This window comes from Bison bison, unplaced genomic scaffold, assembly GCF_000754665.1.
Source record: "Bison bison bison isolate TAMUID 2011002044 unplaced genomic scaffold, Bison_UMD1.0 scf7180017864134, whole genome shotgun sequence".
Lineage (NCBI taxonomy): Eukaryota > Metazoa > Chordata > Mammalia > Artiodactyla > Bovidae > Bison > Bison bison.
The window spans coordinates 6,463,196-6,473,236 of NW_011494706.1; the positions used below are offsets into that span (position 1 = coordinate 6,463,196).

The 10,041-nt window shown below is 41.1% G+C and overlaps 1 protein-coding gene across 1 annotated transcript in view; it reads left to right on the forward strand.

Moving 5' to 3' along the window:
* LOC104988452 (sterile alpha motif domain-containing protein 9-like) overlaps positions 1-10,041 on the forward strand; it is a 39,418-nt gene that overhangs the window by 2,188 nt on the left and 27,189 nt on the right. Inside the window, exon 2 of the mRNA XM_010839782.1 lies at positions 2,756-2,888. The gene's annotated coding sequence lies outside the window, so the exon portion shown is untranslated. The remainder of the gene's footprint in view (positions 1-2,755; positions 2,889-10,041) is intronic.

Sequence of the window (10,041 nt, forward strand, 5' to 3'; positions counted from 1 at the left end):
ATCTAGGTTGCCACAGAGCACTGGGCTGAGCTCCAGAGGGAAATTCTTGATGTGCTACTTCATTTCCAGAATGTTGGGCCTTATTGGAATATTGTAGTCACTGGCTAAATCAAAAGACAAAATTTGGAGTCTGTCCTCTGAGTCCTTAGGATATGCAGAGAGAGGGGAGATGGTTTAAATTACTGAAAGCAGACCTGGGCTAAGAGAAGGTATTGCATCACACCCTAACAGAGTACATCTGTGGAAAGAGCCAGGTGCCTCCCCTGGAGATCAGCTTCCCCGAGCAGAGGCAGCAGGGGAAAACAGCAGACGTGCTGAGGTGCCAACCCTGAGGGCCGAGGAGAAAAAGGGACCCATGCGGGGGGAAGTCTGGTTTGGGAAATGGCCTCATTTGGGGACTGGGAGTGACACAGCAGAAAAGTTTTATGGGGTATTATGGAACTGGGGTACCTAGAAGGACTGGGGGAGAAAACACACTAACTTTCTTTTCCTTTTGATAAAACTTTTTTTTTTTTCTTCTTTTGTGACCATATGATTGAAGCTAGAGTTAGGTCTGGCCTAACAGGCAGCAGAGTAAAGAAAGTTCCCCAGATTTCAGTCTGGGATTCAAGCCAAGTAAAATAAGTGCCCAAGTATAATGAGCAAAAATTCCCTGACCAGACATTGCTAACTCAATGATTTTCAAAAATTCATTATTTTTAACTACTCTTAGAAAATATGTTATTCGTTCAACAAATTTTTGTTAAGAAGCTACCACATGCCAGGCACTGGAAAATAGTGAACAAAACGCACAAAAATTCTTGACACAGGATAATGGAGAGAACAGAAAACAAAAAAGGTAAATAAGTAAAAATACATGGAATGGAATACTGGATTGTGATAAGTCCGATCTAGCTTGTTTTAAAAGCCAGATGAGGGAAAGGAGACATCGGGAGATGGGATCGTATTCAGTAGGCTACCAGAGCAGTGTCTCTGTAAGAAGGTGATGTTTGATAATGACCTGAAGGAAGTGAAGGAGTGAGCCCTACTGGTGTCCAAGGATATTCCAGGGAGCGGAAACAAGTGAAGTGCTGGAAGCAGGAGCAGATGCCACCTGTGAGGAGCAACAGAGAGCTGTACCAGATTTAGAGACAGAAAAACAAAGCTAAGATGTTATATCAGAGGGGGGAGCCTGGTGGGAGGCTGTCTATGGGGTCGCACAGAGTCGGACACCACTGAAGTGAGTAGCAGTAGCAGTAGCAGCAGCAGCAATAGGGTGCCTGGTCATCTGAGGCCTGGGCTTCCCATGCAGCATAGTGGTAAAGAATCTACCTGCCAATGCAGGAAACCCAAGAGACATGGGTTCAATCCCTGGGTCAAGAAGATCCCTTACTCCAATATTCTAGCCTGGGAAATAGCATGGACAGAGGAGGCTGATGGTCTACAGTCCGTGAGGCCACAAAGACTCAGACACGACTGAGCAACTAACACACACACATAAAGTTCATAATAAGGAGCTCGGCGTTCACTGCAAGTCAAATGGGAAGCCACTGGAGGAACTGAACAGAATATTAGTATGTTATTTACATTTGGAAAGGGTCATTCTAGCCGAGATTTTTAGATGTCCCCAAAGGGATCAATTACAGCAAGAGTGAAACTCGTGAGAGAGCCACTGCTTAATTTAGGAGAGAGATGATGGGACCTGGACCAGGAATGGAATGGGTAGCTGGTAATCAGATGCCTGTTTTGAAGATGCGACCTATAGCATTTGCTCCACACTGAATGTAGAATGTGGGAGAAGAGAAAGAGAAAGTATGCCTGCAACATATTTTGAATGTTTATTTAATTAAAAGTATTTACATATAGAAAGAGATGCCATGCAGAACTGCCATACAACCCAGCAATCCCACTGCTGGGCATACACACTGAGGAAACCAGAATTGAAAGAGACATGTGTACCCCGAAGTTCATCGCAGCACTGTTTACAATAGCCAGGACATGGAAGCACCTAGATGTCCATCAGCAAATGAATGGATAAGAAAGTTGTAGTATATATACACAATGGAATATTACTCAGCTATTAAAAAGAATGCATTTGAATCAGTTCTAATGAGGTAGATAAAACTGGAGCCTATTATACAGAGTGAAGTAAGTCAGAAAGAAAAACACCAATACAGTATATTAACGCATATATATGGAATTTAGAAAGATGGTAACGATGACCCTATATGCGAGACAGCAAAAGAGACACAGATGTAAAGAACAGACTTTTGGACTCTGTGGGAGAAGGCGAGGGTGGGATGATTTGAGAGAATAGCATTGAAACATGTATATTACCGTATGTGAAATAGATCATCAGTCCAGGTTTGATGCCTGAGACAGGGTTCTCAGGGCTGGTGCACTGGGATGACCCCAAGAGATGGGATGGGGAGGGAGGTGGGAGAGGGGTTCAGGATGGGGACACATGTATACCCATGGCTGATTCATGTCAATGTATGGCAAAAACCACCACAATATTGTAAAGTAATTAGCCTTCTTAAAATAAATTAATTAATTTTTTTAAAAAAGCATGTGCTTTTAAATTTTCTACACTTGAAAAATTTTCTAGTAAAAAGTTAAGGGGAAAATCTGTCCCACAAACAGTTTCTAGTAACAGTCCAATCAATTGCATTTTAATTTTGCTGTGATTTTCTAATGTAATAGATTCTCAACAAATATATCCCAGGTAAAGTTGGGCAATGACCAGATCTTTTATGACACCTCTGCTTCCTCATAGATGCCTTCTAGGATGTAACTCCTGTAAATTCACAAGAAAATGCAGCTCATCTAATAGTGGGAGATCAAAGAACCTCTTCAAGACCTATTTCAAGTTGCTGATATGAAAAGGAGGAGTTTTCAGATAAGCCCTGGTAAGTTTCTAAGAATTAGAGATAACTGTTTCATCAACTTTCTTTAAAAGCTATCTTTAAAAACTAATTCTAAAAACTAAAGCATAACTTTGGAAATGAATATACTTTGAAGTGTACATAAGCCATTTCTAACAAAATGATTCGAAAACTATTGAGAAATCTCATTGTTTTCATATACACATCACCAGATGCCACTGTTTTTAAAAAAAAAAGAAACCTTCCAGCAAGCAAGGTGCAGAATGTTTCTGATGGTGGAAGGCTCTGGAGATGAGGCTGGAAGACCTAAGTAAAATTTAGATCAAAGATCCAAACTGTTTAGAAAATTGTGACTCATGCAGCTATGCAAAATTCTGTCTGATATAACTCAAGATGGTATCAAAAGTTTCTGTTGTTGCTGTTGTTTAGTCGCTAAGTCATGTCCAACTCTTTTGCGACCCCATGGACCGTAACTCCCCAGGCTCCTCTGTCCATGGGATTTCCCAGGCCAAGAATGCTGGAGTGGGTTGCCATTTCCTTCTCCAGAGGATCTTCACAACCCAGGGATCAACCCGAATCTCCTGGATTTTTTACCATTGAGCCAGGGAAGCCCTATCAAAAGTTTACATCTGGTTAAAGATGAAAACCTCCAAAGTTTAATCAACATTTTACTCAAGGCTTTCCTTTACAATTAGCTTATATAAAGACTATGAGAAGAATTACATAATTTTAATGTAGTTAAACACAGTCCTAGGAAATGATACTAGCTAGCTTTGTAGTTTCAGTCTGAAAGAACATCAAAGCAAAGCATATGCCTGCTGGGCTCAGCCAAGCCTGGGAGCATCCTTTCCTGGAGGCATGAGTACCTTCAGGCTGCTGAGGCCCAGTGTCCTAAAGGTGGGGGTGGGCACTGGTTCTCACCACTGAAGCTGCTAGTTTAATCCTTCCTGCTCACCACTCCCCAAGAGAAAAAATAAAAGACTTTAGGCAATGGATCCTGAGAGTAAGTACTCATAAAGAGAACTCTGGGTTCAAAACTTTCCCAGAACAGAATAAAGAAGGTAAACTGTAATTTCTCTCCGCAGCTCCAGGAGCAGCTCCCCCTTGACCCACTTTAGACAGGGGTGTTTCAAGTGCATTTCTTTTGAAGAAGCAAAGCAAAAGCAAGCAACAAACAAGACAACACTGGTTCTGGTCCGATTGCCCTATACGCACAATGAACGGTGAAACAGATTAGCTGAGAGAAGACATAATTCAATTATGAAATAGTTTTCCTGATCACAACTCCCCCCACCCCCTTTACTTACACTGTGTGGTCTTGCCAAACATAAAGCTCTCTCATGTTTAAAAAATATGCCAACACTCCAGAACGTAAATATGATTGGGTAATGTTCATGAAAAGACTTTGTAAGCCTCAGAACAGTGAACTAGACTAAAGTTCTGTATAAACATTAACAAACCATCGCTGAAAAAAAGGTTGAAGACAGTGATGGGCCAAGGAGTTATATCAAAGCACTGTAAGACCTTTTTGCTCAAATTATTGTCACCTTGAATTAAGTACAATATATCACTCCAGACCAAATATGGATCAGTGATATAAGTTGCTCATATAATTGACAGAGTGCAAAATTCGTGTGAAAGCATTACCAAATATACAGTAGCTTCAAATCAGTATGTATCTTCTCAGCTCCCATCATAAGAGTGGGCAGTTGAGAAATTTGTTGATGTTATAAAGGGTCTTCATTTTTGAATAATGGGGGAAGCTTTGAGATAACTCAAAGAATTAAAAAAAAAAAACAAAACTGGCTTGGGAAGAACAGATGTCAGTCACTCTATCCCATCTCCCTGGATAGAATTCCTGGGAGAATTCAAACAATGAAGGAGAAAGCAAGAAAGAGCCTGTCTCCCTGTTAGGTGATGAAAAAAAAAAAAAGATCACTCGCACCATCCCCACGTTACACACACGTATACACATGCCAGTGTGCGCATACACGGTTCTCCGGGCAAGTAATAGCCTGTAAGCAGGAAATCCTTCATGGGCTGTTTCTTGTAGTGTTCTGGGCCAGAGGCAAATGCTATAATCATTGGCTCAAACAGGAGAGAAAACCTAGAACTTTTCTTTACAGTCTTTGGGGGCACCCAGAGGAGCTTACTGTGAGACACTGGCTAAGAGAAGATAGTGCCTCAGGCCTGGGCAGGGCAGGTCTGCGGAGAATGATAGGAGCATCTCCAGAGTAAGGTCTGTCTGGCTGGAACAGCCAGAGCAGTTAAAAGAGCAGAGGACAATGCAGAGACCCCCTGAGTTGAGCTCACCGAGGATCTAAAGTAGAAAACTCTGGAAACAGGGTGAAGCAGGACAGCCAATGGAAAAGGCTTGTCCTTAGAAGACAGGCTTAGCATGCAAGCCCAGCAGTGCCAGTCCTCCACTGAGCGAGTGACCCAGGTGAGTTAGAACTCTGTCTTCTCATTTGTTAAGTGAGAATAAACTTTGTTTGCAAGCATCTGGTAAGGATTAAATTGAATAGTATAAGTTATTGATACATATCTGGCCCTTAGTAGGCTCTTATTAGAATGAGATCATTCACATACTATAAAATTCTTTTTAAGTTATACAAGTCAGTGGTTTTTGGTATATCCATAGAGTTGTGCACAGTTTTAGAACATTCTCATCACACCCTTAAAAATCCTGTACCCGTTAGCAGTCAGTCACCATTTCCCCTATCCTCTAGCCCTTGGCAACCACCAATCTACTCTCTGTCTCTACGGATTTGCCCATTTTGGACATTTCATATAACTGGAATCACACAATGTATGTTCATTTGTAAATGGCTCCTTTCGTTTTGCATAATGTTTTCGAGGTTCATCCATGTTACGTTATCATGATTTCATTTCTTTATTGTCAAATAAATTCCATTGTATGAATATACCACATTTTGTTTATTCAGTCATGAAGGCAATTTATTTTTGTTAAGCACTGAATGGATATTGCTTTGTTGATCTAAGATGGGTGTGTTTTACCAAGTTTGCCAAGACCTTCTTGAATTTAAGTTACTATCTGTATCACTCCATTTCAGTCTTTGTTTAAAGTCCTTTATTCACTAATAGTCTATTTCAATCTCCTTCTCCTAAACATTTAACCTTAGTTTTCTCAAACCCTATTGTTTACCCCTTTTCCAATACTCACCTTCACATTTAGATATGTTATAGGTACATCAGTTTATATGATTTCAAGTAGAAACAATATTTTTCCAATAGTTGGAAAACTAATTATCACACTGGAAACAAGGAAATGAACAACTGGATAAATAGTTGTTTTTTTTTTTGTTTTTTTAGTTCATTACTCATACCTAAGTTAAATATAAATTGAAAAAAAAATTATACCCCAGAATGTTTCTTCAAACCATTTGAATGTTTTATTTTTTCATTTTTATTTGAGAAAATAAATATCATTCCTGAATACCAAATATGCATGAGCTATCTAAGAGCCAGAATATCTTTAAACATGGTTGGCTTCTACTAATCACTGTGAAACCACATTACAATACCTCTGAAGGATAGGTAAATACAGACTATTTGGATCAGCAAATTCTTTAGCGAACAATCATTCTATTTTCCAGCATTAACAATACTCTCAATATTTCCTCAAAACACTTGACTAAATAAACACAGACTGGCTTAGACAAAAACTTACAGTAAGTTTGATATCACTCTGAAGGAATAACTGGTATATTAGTGTGGAAATAACTATGATAAGAAATGCACACCCAATGTGGGATTTTAAATCATGTGAATAGTATTTTAAGTTACCAAAAAGAGACATGGAACAAAGGGGAAGAAAAAATTTTTTTGGCTGCACCGTGCAGCTTTGGAGATCTTAGCTCCCTGACCAGGGATAGAACCCAGACCCCACCAGTGAAAGTGCAGAGTTCTAACCACCGGACCGCCAGGGAGGTATTTTTTAAGAGACATCAGAGGTCTCTGCTTAAAGCTGAGTGAAGTGAAGTCACTCAGTCGTGTCCGACTCTTTGCGACCCCATGGACTGTAGCCTACCAGGCTCCTCAGTCCATGGAATTTTCCAGGCAAGAGTACTGGAGTGGGTTGCCATTTCCTTCTCCAGGGGATCTTCCCAACCCATGATCGAACCCGAGTCTCCTGCATCGCAGGCAGATGCTTTACCATCGGAGCCACCAGGGAAGCCTCTTGAGTAAATAAAGTGTACCTGTGCGCTCTGAGTTTAACCAATCTTTTCTTTTTTTTTATTTTAAACAATATGTGGAACAGTCTCTATTCCAACAACTAGGTATGTTGTCCAAACATACCTAGTCTCTGTGGGAAAACGGGCATTTCCAGTGGACAGTTGACAATGATTATCTATTGCTCATAGGATATAAGCCAGTTCTTAAATGCGGTCGACTCTTCAAGGAGCCTCATGTGTCCAAAAGACTGAACACATGCATTGGATATAAATAGCCATGGGAAGATTAATTTTGTTCTTACAGTCTTAGAAAGATGGAAAGCGGCATTCACATGAGTCATGGCACACAAGCACACAATTTATAAGTCCATCCACAAAGAAGAAATTAGTAAGAAATAAAGAGTTAATAGGAAATATCCACATGGTCTCCTATTATTGAAAAGATATTCATGGTGTGCAAAGGAACAAGAGCTGCCTGGTAGGACATAATATCCATAATGTCATTTTATTTTGTTCTTTCAACTACTTTTATTAACTTTCCATCTGTCCACTCAATATATATAAAGCAGATTGACTTTGCTGGCTCATCTTATAAGTTCTGAAATGATGCTTCTTGTAGCTATTGTAAAAATATAAACATTGAGTGTCACATTTGACCCTTCCTAAGACAGTGAGATGGAGAAGGCGATGGCACCCCACTCCAGTACTCTTGCCTGGAAAACCCCATGGACATAGGAGCCTGGTAGGCTGCAGTCCATGGGGTCGCAAAGAGTCAGACATGATTGAGCGACTTCACTTTCACGCATTGGAGAAGGAAATGGCAACCCACTCCAGTGTTCTTGCCTGGAGAATCCCAGGGATGGTGAGCCTGGTGGGCTGCCATCTATGGGGTCACACAGTGTCGGACACGACTGAAGCGACTTAGCAATAGCAGCAGCAGCAGCAGCAAGACAGTGAGAACATATTAGGCAGTTATATATAGTTGGGTACATATAGTTTGGGTACCAGTTAAACTAAAACACTTTTTACTCACAGATGTGGTAGGGTAAAATTGTGATATTTGGCAGTCTCAGACTCTTGATACAGATATGCTGAGTATCATTATTTCTTTATTCCTAAACTTACCGGGTGAGATTACACCAGTTCCTGATTTCACTTTGACTGAGAGAGGGATCTGATGTGAAGACTCACCATGCCTTGAAGAGTATTGCTTCTGGTACGAGTTTGGATGAAGGCTTGATAGTTTCTTAAAAAGTTAAACACGCAGCTATTGATATTTGATCGAGCAATTCCTTGCCAGGGCTGTTAACCTAAGAGAAGTGAACATACGTGTCTGCATAAGACTTGTGCAGAAATAGTCATAGCAGCTTTCTGTGTGACTGCCAAAAATGGAAATAGCTCAAATGTCTATTAAAAGAAAATTGGATAAACAAAATGTGGCATGTTAATAAAACAGAATACTATTCAACAATAAAAAGAAAGAAGCTATGGAGGCAGGCAACATTCAGACCAATCTCAATGACATTATACTGAATAAAGAAGCCAGTCACAGAGGAGTATATTCTATATGATTCTAGTATTTCAATTCTCAGATAAGGTTAAGCTAATCCGTGTGTGTGTGTGTGTGTGTGTGTGAGTGTGCCAAGTCACTTCAGTAGTGTCTGACTCTTTGTGACCTGTGGACTGTAGCCTGCCAGGCTCCTCTGCCCATGGGACTCTCCAGGCAAGAGAACTAGAGTGCCCTCCTCCAGGGGATCTTCCCGACCCAGGGATCAAACCCATGTCTCTTATATCTTCTGCATTGGCAAGAGGGTTCTTTACCACTAGCGCCACCTAAGAATGGTTTCCTCTGGAGGGGGTTAGTAGTGACTGAGAAGGGACAGGGAGTGACAGAAATGTTCTGTGTCTAGATTGGGGTGGTTTGGTAAAATTTTACATTTAATATATGTGCACTCCAGTTTTATCTCAGGGCAAATGGCAACCCACTCCAGTATTCTTGCCTGGAGAATCCCATGGACGGAGGAGCCTGGTGGGCTACAGTCCACGGGGTCGCAAAGAGTCGGACACGACTGAGCGACTTCACTCACCAAGTATAGCTGAAATAAGAGTAACTGAATGTAAAAAAAGAGAGGGAGAATAGCAGAAAGTCAATCGCTCTGAAGCTGAGTGTGGATACAGTGTTCATTATGCTGTCCTGTTGACTTTGTATTTAAAATTTTCCAAAGAAATTGTGCTGTGAAACTCTAGTTCATGATGTGAGGAAACAGAAGCTATAGTTTGATGAGTGGGAGAACAAAATATTATGACATGCTTCTGTTGGCAAATATTTTGCTGAGAGATTATAAAAGAGTGAGCTTGTATACCCAAAATGTTAATAACTGTGAACAAGGGATAGAAGTCAGGTAGATCTTTTTTTTCCTAGATGTTTCTGATTTTTTAATTGGACACATATTAGTCTTTTAATTAGAAAAATATACTATAAATATTACTGTCTTAAAAATACTAGGACTTCCCTGGTGGTCCAGTGGTTAAGAATCTACCTGCCAATGCAGGGAACACGGGTTTGATCCCTGGTCCAGGGAGACTCCACATGCCGTAGGGTAACTAAGCCCGTGCGCTGCAACTACTGAGCCCACACTCTAGAGCCGGTGAGACACAGCTGCTAGGCCCTCGTGCCCTAGAGACCATGCTCCGCAACAAGAGAAGCCACGCAGTGAGAAACCTGCGCACCACGACTAAGAAAGCCCACGCGCCGCAGCAAAGACTCAGCACGGCCAAGAACAAATGAATACATGTTTTTAAAAGTTTTTCAGTTCAGTTCAGTCACTCAGTCGTGTCCGACTCTTTGTGACCCCATGAATCGCAGCACGCCAGGCCTCCCTGTCCATCACCAACTCCCGGAGTTCACCCAAACTCACGTCCATCGAGTCGGTGATGCCATCCAGCCATCTCATCCTCTGTCGTCCCCTTCTCCTCCTGCC